Here is a 24,351-nt window from a genome sequence, read left to right as displayed (position 1 = left end):
AAAGGTATATAATTTTTTTTTTGGTCTTTGCAAGACAATAGAGTTGCCCAGATTCACACAGATAAGTAAATATTAAGAGTCTGAGACTGGATTTGAATTCAGGTCATCTGACTCTAGGGTTGGTATTCTAGCCATTGCACCACCTAGCTGTCCCTGCAAAGGTATATGATTAGGACATTTTAATATTTTAGTGTCTCTAGACTACTTTTCCCCTTCTCAGTGTGGAAATGTGTTTGGTCAACAGTGTAAACTCTCAAAGGGTTTGGAAAATCTACCAAAGCCAAGAGATCTGGATGCCATATGATTTGGACTTTTTATACCCTTGTACCTTATGGGACTTTAATGACAGGAAGATTTCAGAGAAGCTGAAATCAATCAAATTTCAAGGATAACTTTATCTTAGATCTACCTCAGGTTAGCTAAGGGTTGAGGCAGAGGATAGTGAGGGAAGGTGAGGTCAAGTAGATCCTGGACAAAGTAAGGACATCCCCTGTTATAGGTGAGAAGAAAGAGTTGCTACAGGAAAATACTGGTCTATCACAAAAAGTGCAAAAAAGGTCCCCTCTACCACCAACATTCTTTTTTTTATTTATTTTTTTTAGATTTTTCAAGGCAAAGAGGTTAAGTGGTTTGCCCAAGGCCACATGGCTAGGTAATTATTAAGTGTCTGAGGATGGATTTGAACCCAGGTACTCCTGACTCCAAGGCCTGTGCTCTATCCACTATGCCACCTAACTGCCCCCTACCACCAACATTCTTAATCCTTGCTAAACCTCATGCTTTTTTCCTGGGAGGATCAAATGAGAAAATGAATGTAATGTACATTATGAATTTAAGCTATTAAATCGGTATTAAAATATGTAACAGTTTTCATTCTCTGTTCCTAAGAAAATAAATTATACTTCTCAATTCCTCCTCATACCCCCTCCTACTTCTTAGTTTCAGTTCTATTTTTATGTATATAAGAGAATAAATGATGATATAGAAAAAATTCTGAGACAAGATTTGTGTAGAATAATAACATACCACTTGTTCAGGTGGGAATATCCATAGAGACTATAGGGAGCATATAGTCATATAATGCTAATAAAATGGATGCAGACAAAAAATGGTCTTTAATTTTTTTTTGTTCGTTTCTCAAAGAGGATGAACAATGGATCCCAAATATGTCAATAACATATCACTTTGTTCCCATCTCCCTCCACTATTCCATTTCTTCTAGATTTTCCAAATCCCATCTTAGAAAAATATGCATCAGCAAAAGTTCTGTATTTGCCAATAGAGCATACAGGTTAATAAATATGTGTGTATGTATATATATATATATATATATATATATATACATACATACATACATATATACATACATACAAACACACATGCATATGAATGTTTTCTCAAATTTGTGTTCATTCATGGGACTATTCTCCTGGATTATTATTTTAAAAGAAAAAAGCAGAGGGCTGGAGATAAGATGGCCACAGGAGAAGAGCCTCTCCCAGGTGCTCTCTCCAAAATATTTCAAAAGCCTTAAAATTATGACTCTAAACTTTTAGAGATAGAACCCACAGAAAGATTCAGCGAGGCAAATCTCCAGCCCAAAGCAACCAGGAAAATAATAGAAAAGCTCTGTTCCAGGGGGTTAAAGGGGCAGCCCTGCCAGAGTGAAGGAACTTCAGCCTCCTGGGAACAGCCCCCAGGGCACCTGGGAGCACTGACTCTTGGCAGCAGAATCACTTTCCTGACCTGCACCCCAGGGAGCATGAAGCACAACTTGGAAGATCAACAGGGAGTCTTTTGCTGGAGTGAGCATGAAGCCCAGGACCTCAGCACAGCCATGGCACTCTGCAAAGCCCAGGTCTTCAGCATAGCCATGGTACTTAGATCCTGATCACAGTCTAGCCCCCCCCCCCCCCACCCAGCCCCATGACAGAGGTGTGCACTTGTGATCATTCACAGACCAGGAGAGCAGTCAGAGCCTCACACACACTGAGGCCTTTGTGAGGGTGTTCCAATAAAACTCAAAAACTCAGGAAGCACCCTGGGGAAATGAGTAAACAGAAAAAAAAGTTACTGGAACATTGGCAATTACTTTGTCTATGATCCCATGAAGGATCAAAATACTTAATCTGAGGATGAGAAGGTCCAACTTTCTGCATCTAAAGACTCCAAGAAATATAGAAGTTGGGCTCAGGCTATGATGGGCTATGATTTTGAAAATCAAGTAAGGGGGATAGAAGAAAAATTGGGAAAAGAAATGAGAGAGATGCAGGAAATACATGAAAACAAAGTCAGCAGCTTAGTCAAGGAGATCCAAAAAAATGCTGAAGAAAATAGCATGTTAAAAACCAGCTTGGGTCAAATGGATAAAACAGTTCAAAAAGTTATTGAAGAGAAGAATGCTTTAAAATGCAGAATTGGCCAGATGGAAAAAGAGATAAGAAAGCTCTCTGGGGTAAACAAATCCTTGAGATATAGAATGGAACTAAAGGAAGCTGATGACCTTGCTAAAAATCAAGACACAATAGTTCAACACCAAAAGAATAAAAAATAAGAAGCAAATGTGAAACATCTTATTGAAAAAACAATTGATCTGGAAAACAGATTCAGGAAAGATAATTTAAAAATTATTGGGATACCTGAAAGTCATAATTAGGAAAAGAGCCTTGACCTCATTTTCAAAGAATTCCTAAAGGAAAATTGCCCTGGTATCCTAGAAGCAGAGGATAAAATAGAAATTGAGAGAATGCACCAATTTCCCCCATAAAGAAATCCAAAAAAAACCAAAAACAAAACCCAACCCCCAGGAATATTATAGCCAAGTTCCAGAACTCCCAAATCAAGGAGAAAATATTACAAGCAGCCAGAAGGACACAATTCAAATAGTGTAGAGCTATAGTAAGGATCACATAGGACTTAGCAGCAACTACATTAAGTACTCGTAGGGCTTGGAATCTAATATTCAAGAAGGCAAAAGAACTTGGAATACAACCCAGAATCAACTACCCAGCCAAATTGAACATCCTCTCCCAGGGGAAAAGATGGACTTTCAATGAAATTGGAATTTCAAATGTTCCTGTTGAAACAACCAGAACCGAACAGCAAGTTTGACCTTCAATCATAGGACTCAGGTGAAGCATAGAGAGTGGAGGAGAAGGGTAAATTATGAGGGACTTAATGATGATGAACTGCATGTATTCCTGCATGGAAAAATGATACTGATAATACTCATATGAACCTTCTCATTTAATAGAGCAGGTAGAAGGAGCTTTTATAGATGAAGCATGGGAGAGACCTGAATTTGAAGATATATTTTAAAAATGGAGTCAGTGGCTAAAAGGGAAATGTAATGGGAGTAAGAGAAAGGAGAGGTGGAATAGGCTAAGATATTTCATATAAAATATATTTTTTTGCAATGAGCTTTTGCAATGGTATGGAAGGGGGAAATCAAGGGGGAATGGGGATACTTAACTCTCATTATAAATGACTCAGACAGGAAACAGCATACACATTCAAAAGGGTATAGACATCTAGAGAAAAAAGGAGAGAAGGGGAACAAGGGGAAAGGGGGGGATGTGGGTAATAGAGGAGAGGGTCAATCATGGGAGAGAATAGTCAGATATAACACATTTTCTTTTTTACTTCTTGCAAGGGGCTGGGATTGGGTGGCCTGTCTGGGAACACGGGGCTGAGTGGTTGCTGGGTCTCTGAGGTGGTAGGTGGGCTTGGGGCCTCTTGGTTCCAGGGCTGGTGCTCAGTCTGCTGCACCACTCAGCTACCCTACAGTACATTTTAGAAGAGGGACAGAGTGAAAGGAGAGAGAAAATATAATAGATGGTAGTGGGGAAGAATGGATGGAGGGAATTACAATCAGCAACAGCAACTGTGGAAAAATCTGGAAGTTAACTTCTGTGATTGACTTATCATAATGAATGTGATCTATCTGAGACAGAGCTGATGGTATCAGAGCACAGACTGAAAGACATTTTTTTCTCTTTCTTTTTTTTATTTCTCATGAGGTTTTATATTTTTGTGGGAGAGGTGGTATTATGTCTACTCTTAAACAAGAATATTTTAGTAATGTGTAAATAAAAAATAAAGAAGAAAAAAAATGAAAAAACAAGAAAAAAGAAAAATGTTCTGATAAAATCCGTAACAATTTTTCCCAACAGAAGATAGTTTTCTTGGGGTTTCTACTCTAAAGAGGAAGAAAAAAAAATCTAATAACATGTTGGAGACCCCAAAGAGAAATGTAATTTTAATGGAAAAATTGCCTCCATTTATGCTTTCTATTTAAGGCAGTCCATGCTGCCAGGTTATAATGAAAATGTAAAGGTCTAATACAGAACTGATTAGAAAAAGGAGGACACCCTAAAGGACAGCATAGAAAAACAGCACAGATATGAGATGCTGGGCCAAGTTAAGTGCTTATTGTGAAAGATAGCTGTCAAACTTGATCCTTTTAATTCTCTGTGAGTCTCCCCACACTCTGACCACATGAAAAAAGGACTACTTTCTTATGCAAGTTTTGAGTTCATTCATATTCTTTGGTTGAAGGAAGTAGAATTTATTGAGTCTATGTGGAAATCTGAAATATGGAAACAAATTCAACATGAGTGACAGTTACTCCATTGGTGGAGGAGTCTAATGTAGACAAGAGCATAGAAGGAAAATTATTTAGTTCAAGTCCTTCCTGTGAAGGACTGAATTTATATTTTATTCAGATAACTATTCATAATTATCTCTGAAAGGTGGGTAGAGCTAAATATCTCAAAGTAAATAAACAAAACCACATTCAAAGTATTGTTTTTAATAAGATGGTTTATTGGTTCATGGGAAGGGTGAGTAAAACAAGGATATTAAAGTGTAAGAGATAAATTAGAGTCTAAACAGACCCATGCAGTGGTTTAATAATTAAATAAAATAGTGCTCATTGATGAATGCTAAGTGAACAACCTCAGGGAGAAATGCAAATTAACTTTTTTGACCCCTCTCTCCTGGTCTTCTCTTTGCCTTTGGGAGAGAGATACTTTTAGTTTGGTGAACCTAGTCATAAAATTTTATGGAACTGTAAATTCTATTCTTGGGGACAGATTTTCATCTTGCAAAATTCCAGGTTATTCACACAGGCAACCTGAAGTGAGTGCCTAATCTACTCATCCAAGCTTTACTATCTCTGGAGATAATCATGCTACAAAAACTAATGTTTGTTACCTGTTTCTGATAAAAAAAAAAAAGTTCCTATCATCTATTCAATTCATTTAGTCTTTTAATCTTTGCTTTTGGAAAATAGATCAACAAGACTTGGCAACACACATCTATGAAACTTTGACCTTTAGCATTTAATACTTTATGGCATGGTAAGAAATTCAAGATATAATTTTCATATAGATCTTGTAATAATAGTTCATTCTCTGCAGAAAATGTACTTAAATGGTACTAAATAATGAATTGTTTTGGAGTTTTTAGTTTTTAGTACAGAACTTATGCTTTCATTATGATGAGAAGTTCTTGGTTAGGAAACTCTCACTCCCAATGCTGATCCATAGTTGGGTTTTTTTTTTTTTGTGGCTAATAGCCTTGAGTATTTGCTGTGCTAATAAATATTTAACATAAGACTCTCTAAACTTTGTTTTAATCAACCAAGATGTATCATACCTCTTTTTTTACATGTATCATACTTCTAACCCCCCCCCACTGAGAATACAAACACCCCCCCGCACACACACACATACACACAAACATCACAATATGTAGAGTCAAAACAAATGTCTATATTGGCTATGTTCAGAAACAAAACAAAAGCCTCATTTGGGATTCTTAGCCCTTCACCTCTATCTTTTTAAAATTTTTTTAGGCAGTGGGGTTAAGTGACTTGCCTAAGGTCATATAGCAAGGCAATTATTAATTGTCTGAGGGCAGATTTGAACTCAAGTCCTCCTGACTACAGGGCCAGTGCTCTATCCACTCTGCCACCTAACTTCCACAGAACTCTTTACCTTTCAATCAGAAGGTAAGTAGTAACAACAGATTCAGGGGGATGGAGAGGGGTAGGGAAAATTTAATCTGTATTATTCACGTTTTCCCATAACTTTCTTAAGTCTAGATAATCAACAAAATAATAAATGTACCTCTGATTTGTAGCATCTACTGATTTCTGATGTGTAAATACAAATAATGAAATTTTAATAATTGGCTAGCTCCAGAACATTATTGGTGTTGATTTTTTCACTTTATTTGACATTTTTGCCCATTCTTTTCTCACCGGTATTCTCTCTTTTTCTGTGCTTTCACGTTGTCTCCCAAAGGTAAGTATTCACCAATTGAGGCTTTCTAGAGGCAACTGGTCCTACTCTGGACCTGGAGTGTGATGGATCTTGAGTCAGGAAGACCAAAGTTCAAATCCCTCCTCAGATACTTCCTAACTGTGGGAGTTCAGGCAAGTTATTTAATTTATCTGTCTCATTTCCTTCATCTCAGAAAATGGAGATAATAACAGCACCAACCTACCAGTCTGCTTGTGAAGATCAAATGTGATAATATTTGTAAAGCCTTTTTCACATTTTAATTTGCTATATAAATGCCAGCTATTGTTACTATTGTTACTAATAAGGTCATCTCAATAGACATATACATAGATCAGTTCAAAGTTCTTTAGGTCCTGGAAATTCCTGCTTCCAGCCTCCAATTCTTAGAATTTCTAACTTCATTCAGAGATTGACTTTGTTCCAGTACCTGCAGGAAATCTTCCCTAATGTCCCTAACTAGTAGTTACCTCCTCAAATTACCTTGTATGTACTTATGTATTTATGTGTGCTATCATTCCAGTAAAATGTTCTGGTACAGCTAACTGAGGCAGTTCAGGATTGGAATGACATGAGACATTAATATATCTTCTGACAATTTAACAAAAAAAGAAATTTACTTTATAACACCAAAATAATATTCATCAACAATTCAGCATTGATTTAGATGTCACAAATCTCCTGACTATTCACTAATGGGGGAGAGGGGTGGGAAGGGAGAGTGGAAAGAAATTTTATAACTTAGAAATATGCATACACATATGGATAAATGTTAAAAAAAAAAGCTTTCATCACATGTATTTGGAAAAGTAAAACCAATAAAAAAAACAAAAACAAAAAAGATTTTTAAAAAGAAAAAAAAAGCAGCCTAGATCACACTAGAAGTGAGTAGTGTTTAGTTTTCCCACTTCAAATCTGTGGTCAGGAAGTAGGATGGAAGAATGAGCAAATTTAAAAAGAAACACCAAAATCTATTGAATGTCATTAAATGAACCTAAATGAAGAGAATGGTTCCAAAATATTTACAAGCAAAGTCTCAAAAAAATACACATCTTGGGTATAAATCCAACTAGAATTCCCAGAAGAGATGACTTTTTTAAAAAGAGTCTTAAAATATGTGTATGTCTTTATATGTATACATGTATATGTTTAGATATACAGAAATTTATATATGAAAGTGAAAGGAAAACTTCAGAAAAGAAATGAGTTACTGAAGAAAGAATTAGAAAGGGAAATAGCATCTTGGAATAAGATGAACCAGTCCAAGAAAAAAATATTTGAAAACTACTTCAAAATTAGATTAAACCAAATAAAATGTTTATCAATAAATTCCGGGAGAAAATGTGAAATATTAAAACAAAAATCGAAAGGCTGAGAAAAAAAGAAAAATATAAAATATCTCAAAGGTAAATCACATAATATTGATAGCATACTGTTATTCTTTTTTAAATGTTTATCCTTCATTCTTTTTTTTAAAGTTTTTACAAGGCAAATGGGGTTAAGTGGCTTGCCCAAGGCCACACAGCTAGGTAATTATTAAGTGTTTGAGACTGGATTTGAACCCAGGTACTCCTAACTCCGCCGGTGCTTTATCCACTGTGCCACCTAGCCACCCCTATCCTTCAATCTTGAAGAAGACCATGATATCACTGAGGTGATGGCAAAACAAGCAATTGAATTGGATTTGTGTGAGGGAGAGCTATGCTTGGAAACTAGCCTCATTTTCTCCTCCAGAGTCATTTGAGCTTGAGTCCAGTGGCCAGATGTGAACCAGGACAACTGGAGATGACCCTGGATTTGAGGTAAACAGGATTAAGTGACTTGCATAGGGCTCAGGTCCTCCTGACTCCAGGACTGGTGTTCAATGCACCACTAATTTACCCTTGAGAGAAGAAAGCATTTAAGAATTGAACTATCTAAAATCTATGATGAAAAATGTGCCTAGATATAATATTTAAATAAATCAGGAAAACTACCAAGATCTCTTAAAACAAAAAGATAAAGTAGAAATAGAAAGAATCAATTGGTCATCTCCTGAAAGAAACTGCTGAATGAAAACTGTTCCAGTAATATTCCAAATATAAAATAATGCAGCCAAAATTCAGAGCTCTTAAGTAAACCTAAAAAAAAATGCTTCAAGTTGTCAGAAAAAAGAATTCGAGTGAAGAGGAAACATGGTCAGAATTATTCAAGATTTAGTGGTCACTTATAAAAACATAGAATGCTTAGAATATGATATCAGTGAGGAAAAGATCTAGGCTTTCAAACAGGAATAAAAACTATAATTCTACAAGGGGGGAAAAATGGATTTTAAATGTGGAATAGAGATCATCTTAATGTTCCTACTGAAAACACTAGAACTGTGTAGAAACTTTGAAGGTCAACCACAGGAGTTAGGAAAAACATAAAAAGGTAAACATGAATCACGAGGGACTGAGGGTAAACATTCTAACATGGGGGAGTGATACATGTTTCTCCTCTGAACCTTATTATTATTATGTGTAATAGGAGTCTAATTAGAAGGATTTGAGGAGGAACTACTGTGTTTTGGTGATTTTAAAAGAAGTATGGAAAGGAAGGTATATGATAATACATATGATTATACAAACAAGGAAGAAGGGAGGGAGCAAAGTGTTTGACATTTGAACCCCAATCTTATTTTAAATGGTCAAAAGAGGACAGAATACAAACACAGTAGGGTTCATAAATATGCTTAATGGAAATAGGAGGAAAAGGGTAGAAAGACAAGGGGGAACTAGAGGATTAATAGAATAAAGAAGGGTTTAGTCTTAAGCAAAATGTCATACACTAATATTTATAGTTCTTTTTTGCTGTAACAAAGGATGGGGAATTGAGTAGGAGGAATTCATCTTTAGGAATTATGGTTTATAAATATAATAGAATACTATCATGCTGTACAAATAATTAAGAGAACAGGGTTCAGGGAAACCTGAGAAGACTTTTATGAACTTATGCAAAGGGAAGTAAGTAGACTCAGGAGAACAATTTATGCAATGACCATAATTTTGTAAGACTTAAGAACTCAGATCAACATAACATTATATTTCCAGAGGACTAATGAAGATCAGTGATAACCACCCCTTGATAGAGAGGTGAAAGACATAGTCTTTTCTTTTTAACCTAATCAATGTGGAAATTTGTCTTTCTTATGTATATATGTTTATAACAAGGTTTTGCTTGTCCTTCTTTTCCAAGTAGCTGAAGGGGATGGGAGGGTAAAAAGGAAGATTTTTTTGATGATTAAAAACTAATTTAAACAACAAAAAATTAAAAATTTAGAGAATAGGAATTTTTTTGTTTTTATATCCCTAGTGCAAAGTGAAATGCAAATATCAATGAATAACTTGTTGTAATATTGGTTGGATCAAATGATTTGTCTAATGACACATAAAATGTCTGGAAATTTAGTGGGATAGTCAATAGAATGCGACCCTAGTAATATCAGCGCTCAACTTGGCAGTAGCAAATTGCAGCTACAATCCTAGAAGAATTGTCTAATAATATAATGTATTATGAGGGAGATTTGGGGAAAATCATGAACATGATTACATGGGGTCAGGAGGAGAATGACTTAAATATTTTTTATTTCTGTAATTAGTCAAACAACAAACATTTATTAAGTTGCTGTTATGTGTTAGGCAATAAAGAAATAAAGATGGACTTTAACAATTCCTGCTCTTAAGAAACTTGAAGGATTAATTGCAAAGCATATTGCTTATAACACAGTGAATTAATGAGTGTATTATTTCCTATTATTAAAATGAAGAAAATTAATTTTAGGGAGGTTTAGAGATTTGTTTATGATCATATAATCTATAAATGTTTGAACTGATATCTGAACTGAGGACTCCTGTCTAACATGAGACTAGCAGCAAAAATGATATGATGTTAAGCTAAATAGTCTTCTCTCTTCTCATAATACAAACTTGGTTAACATGGATTCCATACAAGACTGGTTAGCTAGAAGTTGATCTCATAAATGAATCTCTAATTGGGTATGAAGGATTGATGATGGTTTAATTCACTGAGCAAAGATATTTGAAGGTAAAAGATGCCTTTTGGGGACATTATTATAACTCAAAGGAACAAATATTTATCATGGGAAGCTCAAGCTAAGCAACTCCCACCACCTTTTCAGATGGAGCTGAATGCTCTGGGCATAAAAGTTTCTTTTATTTGTTGAAATCTCAAAGAATTTTGGAAAGAGAGTTTTCCTGTGAATTTTGCCTATATATATATATATATATATATATATATATATATATATATATATATATATATAACTGATTCTGTGCATTCATCCATCATTTTCTAGATAAAGATGTATTTCAGTGTTGTACAGATACAAGTTAACCACATTATCCTCATATTTTTATAAGCTTTACATTTGCCCCCACCACAAGTTATGAATGATCTAGCCAATTTTGGCCCTTAGCAAACAGAACCACTACTGACTATTATGCCAAGTATTAAAAATAATCTTTCAAAAACACTTTGCTATTGGCATTTTCCATGATAATATCATAGGATTTTCTCCATTAAATAATAGCAAATATTTTCAGATAAAATGTTCCTGTAAGTGTTTATTAGAAAAACGATACTTTTACTAAAAATCCATTGGTCATTTGGAACAAAAATCCTTGACCGATAAGTCATTATGAAACTTTTATCTGCTTACTATTGACTAAAAATATCACTAATATCCCAAACCATTTTGTTTTCATTTTAACCAACTCAATTTCTAATAATAGTATTTTGTCAGACACATATATCAACTCCTTTAACCTTTACATCAGACTTTACTTTATTAGCTATCTCTAGCTACATCATCTATCTACATCTACATCCCTAGTCACATCATCTGTTTGCTAAGTACAGCCCAATTTCTCAATAATATTATCTTCTTTTTATTGTTGATTAGTTCTTGAAATATGCAAAAAACATACCTTTTGCCACTTTTTATAATTAATAAATATTACATCAATGAGAGTATTTCTTCAGTGAATGTCATGTATGCACATCTCTATGAGAACTCTGGAAAGTTATAATAATATTGGCCAGAGTCCTCTTAGAAATAAGGGGTATAAGCTCCAGCAAATCTGCCAAAATGTCAGAGCTTATGTTCTACTAAAAAACCTTTAAGATCAAAAGACCATCTTTGTGATATAATGAATCTCCAGAGAAGTATGCTTTGCAATCACTTTGCATTTCTACTTATCTCTGATAAGACAGTTTGAAAGAAGCAGTGAGAACATTGAAAGGTGGAAGAGAGAGGGGTGGAGTTAAGTAGCAGAGCCCCTATCCCCAAAACAAAACTGTTCTACTACTTGGTGCTGCCCATTCTTTGGAGGACTTCTACAGAGGTGACTGGCCTACTAGCTCTGGGGCTTCATGGTCATGGAGCTTACTTGGCCTAAGGGTTTCTGAAGTCTCTTCCAGTGAATTTAGCCTTGCACCCCCATTCTTCCTTAGTTCTGAGAATTTGGTTGTGCTTGGCCAAATGCTCAGATCAGCATGGGGCCCCAGTCTTGATCTGCCCAGTGCAGAGACCCACCACTAGGTCTGCAATGAAGGTATCTTCAGTCTCCCCAGAACGATGGGAAACCATTACTCCCCACCCATTGGACTGGGCCAGCTTGCACTCCTGGAGAGATTCAGTCACAGAGCCAATCTGGTTCACTTTGAGCAGGAGGCAATTGCGAGCTTTCTCATTCACAGCGTTTTCAATGGACTTGGCATTGGTCACTGTGAGATCATCCCCTACAACCTGTATGCCTGCAGTTTCAGTAAAATTCTTCCAAGCTGCCCAATCATCCTTGTCAAAGGGATCGTCAATAGGCACCACTGGATAGTCCCTTATGAAGCTCTTGTAAAGGTCCCCAAGCTCAGCAGGTGAAATGTATCTGCTGGGATCATCAGGAGACTTGAAGTCCAAGTCACAGTCACATTTCCCAGACCGGAAGAATTCAGAGGCAGCAGCATCCATGCCAATTACAACCTTGTCAGTATAGTCAGCCTTGCCAATTGCTTCCTTCAGCAGCTCCAGATCTTCTTTATTCTCCAGGATGTTAGGAGCAAAGCCACCTTCATCTCCTACAATGGTGGCATCCTGTCCATATTTCTTCTTAATCACATTCTTCAGGTTGTGGTAGACCTCAGCTACAATACGCTTGGCCTCCTTGAAGTTTGATGGTCCAAAAGGGAGGATCATGAACTCTTACATTGCTATCTTGTTACCAGCATGGGAGCCACCATTGATCACATTGAAGGCTGTAACTGGCAGGATAGCTTCATCATTGCCTGCAAGATCAACAATTTGGCAGAACAAGGAGACACCTTTCTAAGCAGCCCCAGCCTTACAGAGATTTATTCTCAGAGCCATCTATCCCTATCATCAATTTGTCAATCTTCTCCTGCTCCACAGTATTCAGTTTCTTGCTAGTCAGGGTCAGGGCAATAGTTTTATTAATGTGATCAACCACTTTTGAGACACTTTCCCCCATATAGCGGGTCTTATCGTTGTCTCAGAGCTCCAGGGCTTCATGGATGCCAGTAGAAGTCCCACTGGGCACAGCAGTTCTGAAGAGACCTTTTGAAGTATAGAGATAAACTTCAACTGTGGGATTTCCATGATCTCCAAAGATCTCTCTAGCAATGATCTTTAAAATCAACATGTTGAATTTCTGGATGGGGCTGGCTCTGAAGGATTAAGAGGAGAGAGGCAGAAGGATCATACATCCATTTTTTTTTTCACAAAGTTGATTATTTCCTTTATAGTAACTTAGTTGACATTTTGTCCATTTTACACATCTATTTGCTGATTTAGAAACAATGTGAACAATGAGTATCATTATATTAATATTTTATGAGTATTAACGCATCATTATAAACATAATAGAGGTATCAGATAGAGTGCCAGTGTATTTGGGTACTGTAGTATTTTTTCCCCCAGCTACTTGAATCAAAGTGGGAAGGATTGCCTTTGCTCTTAAAGTTAGTATGAATAGTAAATAGATCAAATTTAATATTTAGGAATTTCATAAACACAATGAGCTTTTCTTTTCAATGTTAGATTTTATTCCATTTGTCACACATATTTAATAATGATATGTTTCCATTTTCTATGCTGCCTTTGAGAATAACAATTTCTATGGACTTACTGCTCTTGAAGGTATTTTTTATTGTTTCCCTACCTGAAGTAATGATTACCAACCTTCCTATTTTAGAATTCACCTGGTTCATAATAAATTTATGCAAGTCTTCATTTTTCATTTGTATGTGCTTGATGTTTTCTATTTATGTATGTATGTTATATGACATTGTTGGATTCTGTTTTTTTTTTTTTCATTCTGCAATTCTGTTGTTTTATGGTCAAATATAGCCCATTAACATTGGGAGTTATAAGTGCTAAATTTAGTTTTACATTCATTGAATCCTGCCATTCTAATGCTTAGGAAAGTCAGAATTTACTCATAACTACCTTTATTCTGCCATTAAGGAAAATGATTTTTGTAACCAAGAGATCAGTAAAACAAAAATGAGCTCTGAGAAAGTTAATGTCTAGTGTTTAATTATGAGTCAATAGACAATATAATTAGTAATATATTGAGATAACACATTTCTTGATCATGACAAAATAACTTTTTGGTAACAGAAATAATTAATAGCTGTGATGGCTCAACAATTTTCAAACTCATAATCACTGGATTGAGGCTAATAAGAAGGATACTTAAGGATCTGAAAATGGTAACTTGCCCCAATTTTCAGAAAAAGGGGTAGATGTAATCTAAATATTTTAGGCTAGTGAAATAGGCTTCTATTTATGCTAAAATTCTTAGGTGTCACACAACTAGGAAATTATTAAGAGTTCACATTTGAACTCAGGTCCTCCTAACTCCAGCTCCAATGTTCTATCCACGGCACCACCTAACTACCCCTCTTAGCTGCATTTTTAAAGAAATGTTTAGTGAACCTCTAGCATGAAAAAACAGTCAACATGGATTCATTAGAAGCAGATATATTTACCTTTTCTTTTGGAGGGGAAGCAGGTTTCTAAGACTGTTATACCAGAGGACTGCTGCAGATATAATTTGTCTTGATTTCAGTAAAGCCTTTAACAGTCTCACATGATATTATTGTGGAAGGAATGGATAAAGTTGGGTTAGATGCTCAGAAATACTTAATTGAATTTAAAATTGATTGAACTCAAAAAGTAGCAGTTAATAGCTTGATGTTAATTTGGGAAGAAGACTTGAGGTCCATGCATGGTCCTGTGCAGGTTAATATGTTCTTCAAAGCCTTGAATAGAGATGTAAGTGTCATTTTTTAATTAAATAATCAGATAGCACAAAACTGTAGTAAGAAAAGGTATAATCAACCTGTTGAAGGATGGTCAATTTTTAAAAAGATCTTGAGACACTTCAACTTTGATCCAATAAAATTAGTTTTGTTTTGTATTTGTATAGAATTGTGAACTCATCAGTTAAGGGAAGATTCAAATGAACAGAGATAAATGTAATTTTGTACTTGAATTCAAAAAAAATTACTTAGTAAATTCAATATATTGGTATAAAGCTAGACTGTATTTGGTCTGAAAAAGATTTGAGCCTTTTAGCAATAACAGTGTAGAAGTTGTAGGAGTTCAGAAATATAATGTATTTTCAAGTTCAATAAAATATGTAATGTATATAGGACCAGATAATTATAATTCTTTGGCAAATTTACTCTACTCTGGTTAGACCTCATGCCTAGAAAGCAATTTTTTAAGGAAGTATATAAATAAGCTGAAAAATGTCCAGAGGATGGTATCAACATGATGAAAATTTTGAGATAATATCAAAGGAATTGATTGAAGGAACTGGAAACACATAGAATGAAGAAGAGATATTTTAGGAGAAATGTAGCAGCTGTTTTAAGTATATGAATTGCTCTAATGAGAAAAAAATATGTTGGTTCATAGAAAAGAAATCTGAGAACAGTCATTACAAACAATTTAGCTAAAATAAATTTTGAAGATAGAAGATATGAGGCTCAGAACAACTTCCTAAAATTTGCAGTTATCAACTAGGCTTTTCAAGAAGTAATGGGTTCCCTATCATCATGTTTGAGTAGTGTTAAATTAATATCATTAGATGGATTTCCTTTTAATTTGGAGAATTTTATTTTCACAACCTGCGGTTCAGTTCTTGCAGAACTATTCCCTTCTGGATATTTCCTCTTCCTTTTAACCCATTGTACTTTCTTGCATTACTAATTTTTGTTAAATAAATCTCTTTTCCTTCTCTCTACTGCTTTTTTTTATAAAGGATTTCTTCATTCAGATTTCTTTTCTTTCCTCTTTTGTTCTTTGTTATTATTTTTCTCTGTCATATTTCTTGTTTTTGTTTTTTTGAGGTTAGGATGATGACCTAAGCTTAGACATGTCTCAGACAACTTGCCAGGAATTGCAGAAACTATTTAGATAAAATGATAACAGTATATCTTCCCCTCCCTTATTTCTCTGTACCTTCTTTACAAGTTTTGTTTTTATCTTGGCTTAGAAATTTGACTCACTCTGAATTTGTTTTTTTGTGAAAACCATAGTTTGTTTAACCCATCTAGTATGAAATCAATCTCTAATCCTAGATAACTGTTTTCTCCTAGAAATCTGGTAATGATTCTTGGCCTGTACAACTTGTTTGCCAAGCATGGCCAGGTGCTGACAGTTTTCTCACCTTCATCTGACCCCTTTTAATTATGTAATAAGGTCAATAGGCCATACAAGCTCCCTTACTTTACCTCTAGCTGACCTTTTTAAATGATGTTTATAAAATTGGTAGATTATATAAAGGTGGAAGGTACAGTTAACATGATGGATGGCAGAATCAGGATTTAAAATTATCACTAGAGATTGGAAGACAACTATATGAGACAACAGAGATAAATGTAAAATTCTACATTTAGTGCTAAAAATCAATTGTGAATTAGTAAATGAAAGGACAAAAATCTGCCTGTAATTTATGTGAAAAAAGACCAAAGAATTCAATGCAAGCTAACATTTAGTCAAAAAATTAAATAAATAAAGCTATCTTAGGGTATATAAATAGAAAAACATGCCATATGGAATTCTGTTGAAGTGAAACCAATAAGGAATATTAAGTGTAATAGAAGAACTGATAAACCAAATTAGATTAACAGGAAGGTCAGCGATTAATAAATATTTTTCAAGTCAGTGAACAGATCAGTGAATGTAGAAAGGTGTTAAGACAGGGGCATAAAAACTGACAATCAGTTTATGAGAAACAGTCAAAGGAATCTGAGAGATCTCTCTATAGACAAAAACAGGCTTAATAACTGTCCTCCAACATTTAAAGGCTCATCATCCCTGTTTTCTCTTTCACTAACAGATAGAAATGAAGGGAATAATTTGTAATCATTAGTTTTCAAAACATGAGATAAGCTGCCACCCTGTGTAAAAAATGTTTTGCTGCCAATGTAGATGTAATGAATATCTGTCAGTTATTCAGGTATGTTGCATATGAAATTCTTGTTTTGGGGCAGCAAGTTGTGTGGAGGCAAGGTTAGAGTATTGAGGGATCCAGAGAAACATTGTGCTCTAGAAGCAAGTCCTTGAATTTGATTGACAATGATCAGTGAGGGGGTATTGATAGCAACAAAATTGGGAGTTAAGTGAATTGAAGTTAAATGAATCAAATGAGCAGAAAAATTGGTACTGAAGAATTCTTGCCCAAGACAGAATATACAAGTTGCATAGATAAGTTCTGTTTAATCAGAAAACAGTTTCATACCAGGAGTTCAAAATAAGAGCAGATAGGTATAAGAGTAGGTCACTGGCATGAATAATTACAATGAAGGGCACTATCTAAAGTTTGAAAACTGGAGAAAGAAAGAGGAGGTGGAAAAATATTAGAAGTACCATTGTGGTGGTCCCGTACTTAAGTCAATTGCAGAGACTTTTATAGACAGCTTTGCTCTTTGAAGGATTGCAAGGCATAGCTCTAATCCCAAAGAGTTAGGAGCTTCTTTGGTTCTTAAGGGAGATGTTTTTTAACTTAATTATCAAAGGACAAGGGGAAAGTTGCCTATTTTACCAGAGACTGGCAAATTATAGCCTATGAGCTAAATCTGGTCTACTGCCTGTTTTTGTATGGTTCTTTGATCTAAGAGTAGTTTCTATATTTTTAAAAAGTTATTATATTTTTTAATAAAAGAAAGCTTTTTATTTATTTTGAATTTTGCAATTTTCCCCCTCATCTTGTTCCCTTCCTCCATCCCCCACAGAAGGTAGGCTGTTAGTCTTTACATTGTTTCCATGGTATACATTGATCTAAATTGAATGTCATGAGAGAGATATCATATCCTTAAGGAAGAAAAATAAAGTATAAAAGATAGCAAAATTACATAATAAGATAACAGGATTTTTTAAAAATTAAAGGTAATAGTCTTTGGTCTTTGTTCAAACTCCACAATTCTTTCTCTGGATACAGATGGTATTCTCCATGACAGATAACCCAAAATTATGCCTGATTGTTACACTGATGGAATGAGCAGGTCCATTAAGGTTGATCATCACCCCCATGTTGCTGTTAGGGTGTACAATGTTCCTCTGGTTCTGTTCATCTCACTCAGCATCAGTTCATGGAAATGCTTCCAGGCTTCCCTGAATTCCCATCTGTCCTGGTTTCTAATAGACCAATAGTGTTCCATCACATACATAAACCACAATTTTGTTAAGCCATTTCCCAATTGAAGGACATTCATTTAATTTCCAATTCTTTGTCACCATAAACAGAGCTGCTATGAATATTTTTGTACAAGTGATGTTTTTACCCTTTTCCATAATCTCTTCAGAGTATAGACCCCAAGAGTGGTATTCCTGGATCAAAGGGTATGCACATTTTTTCTGCCCCTTTGGTGTAATTCCAAATTGTTCTCCAGAAAGGTTGGATGAATTCACAACTCCACCAACAATGTATTAGTGTCCCTGATTTCCTACATCCCTTCCAACATTGATCATTATCCTTTCTGGTCATATTAGCCAGTCTGAGAGGTGTAAGATGGTACCTCAAAGATGCATTAATTTGCATTTATCTAATAAGTAGTGGTTTAGAGCAATTTTTCATATGACTATGGGTCACTTTGATTTCCTCATCTCTAAATTGCCTTTGCATATCCTTTGACTATTTGTCAATTGGGGAATGGCTTTTTTTTTTTAATTGACTCAGTTCTCTGTATATTTCAGAAATGAGTCCTTTGTCAGAAATACTAGTAGTAAAAAATTATTTCCCAGTTTTCTACATTTCTTTTGATCTTGGATACAGTGGTTTTGTCTGTGCAAAAGATTTTTTTTTGGAGAGAGGGACTTTTACAAGGCAACAGAGCTAAGTGACCTGCCGAAAGTCACACAACTAGGTAATTATTACGTGTCTGAGACCAGATTTGGACTAAGGACCTCCTGACTCCACTGTGCTCTATCCACTGTGCCACCTAGCTACCCCTCAAAAGTTTTTTTAATTTAATGCAATCAGAATTGTTTAGTTTGTTTTTAATGATGTTCTCTATCTCTTCTTTGGTCATAAATTGCTTCCCTTTCCATAGATCTGACAGGTAAACTACTCCTTGATCTTCTAGTATGCTTATGCAATTGTTTTTTATGTCTAAATCCTGTATTCATTTTCATCTTATCTTGGTATAGAGTGTGAGGTGTTGGTCTAATTCAAGTTTCTGCCATACTAACTTCCAATTTTCCTAACAGTTTTTATTGAAGAGAGAATAGCTGGAATTTTTGTGTTTATCAAATAGCAAATTACTATAACATTTCCTACTATTGTACCTAGTCTATTCCACTGATCCACCACTCTATTTCTTAGCCAGTACCAGACAATTTTGATGATTGATACTTTATAATATAATTTTAGATCTGGTAGGGCTAAGCCACCCTATTTTGCACTTTTTTTTTCATTAAATCCCTGGAAATTCTTGATTTTTTATTCCTTCATATGAATTTAATTACAATTTTTTCTAACTCATTAAAGTAATTTTTTTGGAATTTTGATTGGTAGGGCACTAAACAAGTAGTTTAATTTTGATAGAATTGCTATTTTTATTGTATGAGCTCAACTTATCCATAAGCAGTTGATAAGTTATTATATTTTTAAAAGTGTAAACCATCCTTCTGTACTCCACAAAAATAGACAGTAAGATAGATTTTTATCCTCAAACCTTTCTGACCCCTCCAACTAGAAAAATGGTATCAAGGTTCCTAGGGTCTGTTTCAGATTCAGCTCAATTCATTAAACCACTATGTGCTAAATGCTGGGGGATAGAAAGAGGCAAAACTTAGTCCTTTTGCTCTCAATTAGCTTACTATCTAATGAAGGGACTGGAGGGGTGAGGAAGAGAAGGCAGACCTGGGCCTCACCTCAGATTGAAAATTCCCTCATAAACTGGGTTGAAAGAAAACAATAAGTCCATGCCAGTGCTACCTTTATTAGGCTCATACAGTGCAAATACTCTCTTACTGTTCCTGCCTCCCCAGACATGGATCCCACTTCACTCACTGGTTTAATAGGGGAGATAACATATGAACAAATCTATACAACTGGCATCTTAATTAGGCACCAAATAGAAAACTTCCATAACTTCTTTATATGTTCTTAAAATACCATGTCTCTTTACTCCAGTTTTTCTATTGTGTAGTCTACACCTCAGAATGGTTTAAAGCATGTTTTACTTACTTTTCATGCCAAATACCTCATTAATTTTTTCTTTAAATTGCATATTCATTCACACATTCATATCCATAACCATATATATGGCAACATGAATAGTGAATAGATTCCTGACCAAAAAGTTGGAAAGATCCTGTTTTAAGTGTCATATTTCAAACATTCTGATTGTGGGCCCTTGGGAAAAATCACTTAACCTCTAAGTCTCACTTTCATCATGTGCAAAATGGGGAAAATAAAAGTACTTATCTCACAAAGTAGTTGTGAGAATCAAATGGGATAATATCTAGAATACTTTGTAAATATTTAAGTATATAAATGCTAACTTTATGATGATGATAGAAACAACATAACCTCCTATATCTTTCCTATATAATTTATCCTATACTTTTTAATGACAACTAAATTAGCAACCAAATAGAGCAATTCCAACTTATTTCCTTATGTTTTTATATTGTTCAATCTCTAATTTAAAAATATTTTAGCTTTTTCAATTATACATTAAAAAACTTTAACATTCATTTCTTAAAAATTTCTTCCATTTCATCCCTCCCCCTCACTGAGAAGACAAACAATTTGATATAGTGAAGCAATGGAAAATATATTTTCATGTTATTAAATTGTGAAAGAAAACACAGAAAACTACCTTCCCTCCAAAAAAAACCCCAAGAAAAATAAATTTAAAAAAAAGTATACTTTGATCTGTGGTCAGACCTCATTAGTTCTTTCTCTGGAGATAGCATTTTTCATCATAAATCCTGCAGAATTGACCTGTATCATTGTATGAAAATAGCTGAGTCATTCTTTGTACAATATGGCTGTTACTGTATATGATGTTCTCCTGGTTCTACTCACTTCACATTACATCAGTTCATGTAATCAGGCCATGTATCATTCTTTCCACATTTTTCTGAGAGCATCCTGCTTGTCATTTATTATGGCATATTAATTGTCTATCATAATTTACAGTATAAACTTATCTAGCCACTCCCTAATTGGTGGGCTTCCCCTCAATTCCCTTTCCTTGCCATCAGCAAAAGAGATGCTCTATATTTGTTTCTCATCTTTTTGGGATCCAAATCAAGGATTGCCACTGCTGGTTCAAAAGGTATCTAAGTGCCCTAGTAATAAGAGAGCTTTTAGGAATTATAAGAATCATCTTTCCATGCAGGCATGGACACAGTTTAACCTTATGATTTAACTTTTTTTTTTTTTTAGGTTTTTGCAAGGCAAATGGGGTTAAGTGGCTTGCCCAAGGCCACACAGCTAGGTAATTATTAAGTGTCTGAGACTGGATTTGAACCCAGGTACTCCTGACTCCAGGGCCGGTGCTTTATCCACTGTGCCACCTAGCTGCCCCTATGATTTAACTTTCTTGTTAACCTTTTGATACTTCTTTTGAGTCTTGCATTTCAATGTCAAATTATCTAATCATCTCTGGTTTTTTTCATCAGGAATTCTTGAAAGACAGCTATTTTGTTGAATATTCATTATTTCCTTTCAATTTTTCAGGGTGGGTAATTCTTGCTTGCAATCCTACTTCCCTTGCCCTCTGGAATATCAAATTCCAAGTCTTCTGATTCTTTACTGTAGAAGTGTCTAAATCTTAGGTTATCCTGCTTGTAGCTCCTCAGTATTTGAACTGCTTCTTTCTGTAATCTTGCAATATTTTCTCCTTGACATGGGAACTCTGGACTTTGGCTGTTTATTCCTGGAAATTTTCATTTTGATATCTCATTCAGGAGGTGATAGGTGGCTTCTTTCCATTTCTATTTTCCCCTCTGGTTCTTGAAAGATGATGTCTAAGCTCTTTTTTTTTTTTTGATCACGGCTTTAAGATAGTTCATTAATTCTTAAACTATCTCTCCTGGATCTATTTTCCAGGTTAATTGTTTTTCCAAAGAGGTTTTTCACATTTTCTTTTATTTTTAATCTTGATTATTAGTTTTAATTTTAATTTTATGTTTAATTTTAGCTTCTCAATGTCTCTTGGAGTTATTCATTACCTTTTAACTGTCCAGTTTTAATGTTTAAGGAATAAATATTTTCTTTAGTGAGCTTTTATACCTCCTTTTCAATTTGGATAATTCTGCTTTTTAAGGTATTCTTTTCTCCATTGGATTTTTGTATCTCTTTCACCATTTGGACTGTTTTATTTTTTAAGGTATAATGTAAGGCATAATTTTCTTTAGGATTTCATTGTGTCTCCTTTACCAAGCTGTGGACTCTTTTTCATGATTGTCTTGCATTACTGTCAATTATTTTCCCATTTCCCCCCACTACTCTCTGATTTGATTTTTAAAATCCTTTTTGAACTGTCTCAGGAATTCTTTTGGGCCCTGAGACCAATTCATATTTTTCTTTAAGGCTTTGGTAGCAGTTTTGACTTTATTGTCTTCTGAGTTTTTGTTTTGATCTTCCCTGTCATCATACTAACTTTCTTTGGTCAGTATCTTCTTTTGATGTTCTAATTGTCATTGTTTTCTCATTTTTTTAGCCTAATTATTATAAATTTCTTCTATGAAATAGTATGGTTCTTCTTCCAAGATACAGAACGCATTCTCCTAAGCTTAAAGCCTTTCTTGTTGTTCTCTCCCAGTTGGTTCTAGGAATATGTGAGCTTTCATATCTTCCAAGGTGATATGATCTAAAGAGATGTTGCTTACTACTCTCCTGCCTTGTGGTATAGTCTGTGGGAGACCACATGCACTCTTTTATACTTTGGAACTGTGAACTGGGTCCCCAGTCCCCTGGAACTACAAACTTTCATACTAGTGCTCCTCCTTGTACTAGGACTGTAACCTTGATCCAAGTATGGGCAAAGCAACAAAATCATGGACCCAGTGACACCAAAAGGATTAAGTCTGTGAACTTAAAGTTCCAGAAGCAGCCCCTGTGATTCAGTTACATCAAAGGCCTGATATTTGTTGTGAGGTAACCCAAGTTATACCCAGCTCCACTTCACCACTATGTGATAGACTTTTCTTTCAGACTTTCCAGGTTGTTTGTGGCTGAAAAATTTCTTCATCCCATCCTTTTATGGCTTCTGTCACTCCAGAATTTGTTTTGAAACATAATTTAAAGATTTTTATAGGGGAATTTGAAAAAGGCCAAGTCTCTGCCTTTTCTTTGCCATCTTGGATTCTATCTTTAAACTTGTTTTTTTACAGTTTCCATATCACTATGCTTTAAATCCCATAACATCTAAAGGTTAAAAATCCTTGGTCTGTAGCAAGAATCTTAAAATTTTAGACTTGCAGCCCCTAAAATCATACTTTTCAATCAACCAACTACCATATCTCTATAATGAGAAAGAAATACAAAGCATATTTCTCAAAGTGAATGTGGGTAGTTAATAATGTTTGTCCTTCATTTTCAAAGAAAACCATGACATCAAGGAGTTGATGTTATGACAAGCACATTAATTGGATTTGAGTGAGGGGATGCCATACTAAGTCATAAGCTTCACTTTCTCCTCCAGAGTCATCTGGGTCCAGTGAACAGATATAACCCTGGATATGAAGCAATTAGGGTTAAATGACTTACCCGACGTCACACAGCTAGTAAAAGTCAAGTGTTTGAGACTGTATTCAAACTCCTGTCTTCCTGACTTCAAGGCCAGTGCTCTATCCACTGTCCCACCTAGCTACCCTTTAGGGACTGGATAGCTTAGTTGGTAGAGCATCTGACTTTTAATCTGAGGGTCCAGGATTCAAGTCCCTGTTTGGGCAAACCACCAATATGGGTAATAGTGCAATAATAATTATCTTCTTTTTAAGATGGGAGAAACTCAGGTTTAAAAAGATTGAGGATGGGGTGGCTAGGTGACCCAGTGGATTAAGCCTTGCCCTGGAGTCAGGAGTACCTGGGTTCAAATCCAGTCTCAGACACTTAATAATGACCTAGCTGCATGGCCTTGGACAAGCCCCTTAACCCCATTTGCCTTGCAAAAAAACCTTAAAAAAATAAAAAGATTGAGGAATCTGGTCACATTAGGACTTGACCTCGAATTCATGTTTTCTGTGAAATTCTAAACTAGTCCATTAGGGGACTCATTTTATTAATCTATATATGATATATAAATCTAGATGTTCTCTAAGGTTCTGCCAGTCAAAAGTCTAGCATCCTCTGATATAACCAATCTTCCTCCTATGTTCTATACCCATACCAGATTGACAATAGGAGAAGGAAACTATTGTCAATAGCTTTTACCCAAGCAAGGTTGGGATAAGGTAAATCTAGTTTTTAAATGCCATGCAAACATGATTTCTATTAAAATGAGTTAATAGAAAAAAGGT

The 24,351-nt window shown here is 35.1% G+C and overlaps 1 non-coding gene and 1 pseudogene across 1 annotated transcript; one reads left to right on the top strand and one right to left on the bottom strand.

The window, feature by feature from the left end:
- Positions 1 to 11,730: 11,730 nt before the first annotated feature.
- LOC141503393 (alpha-enolase pseudogene) lies at positions 11,731 to 12,708 on the bottom strand (annotated as a pseudogene).
- An 11,003-nt stretch (positions 12,709 to 23,711) lies between these two features.
- On the top strand, positions 23,712 to 23,784 carry TRNAK-UUU (transfer RNA lysine (anticodon UUU)). Its single transcript has one exon. It is a non-coding gene; the product is annotated as a tRNA-Lys (tRNA).
- Positions 23,785 to 24,351: the final 567 nt, after the last annotated feature.

The sequence above is a fragment of the Macrotis lagotis genome, chromosome X, assembly GCF_037893015.1.
Source record: "Macrotis lagotis isolate mMagLag1 chromosome X, bilby.v1.9.chrom.fasta, whole genome shotgun sequence".
Classification (NCBI taxonomy): domain Eukaryota; kingdom Metazoa; phylum Chordata; class Mammalia; order Peramelemorphia; family Peramelidae; genus Macrotis; species Macrotis lagotis.
Note: the sequence above shows the minus strand (reverse complement) of the source record. Positions and strands in the feature narration are given on the sequence as shown.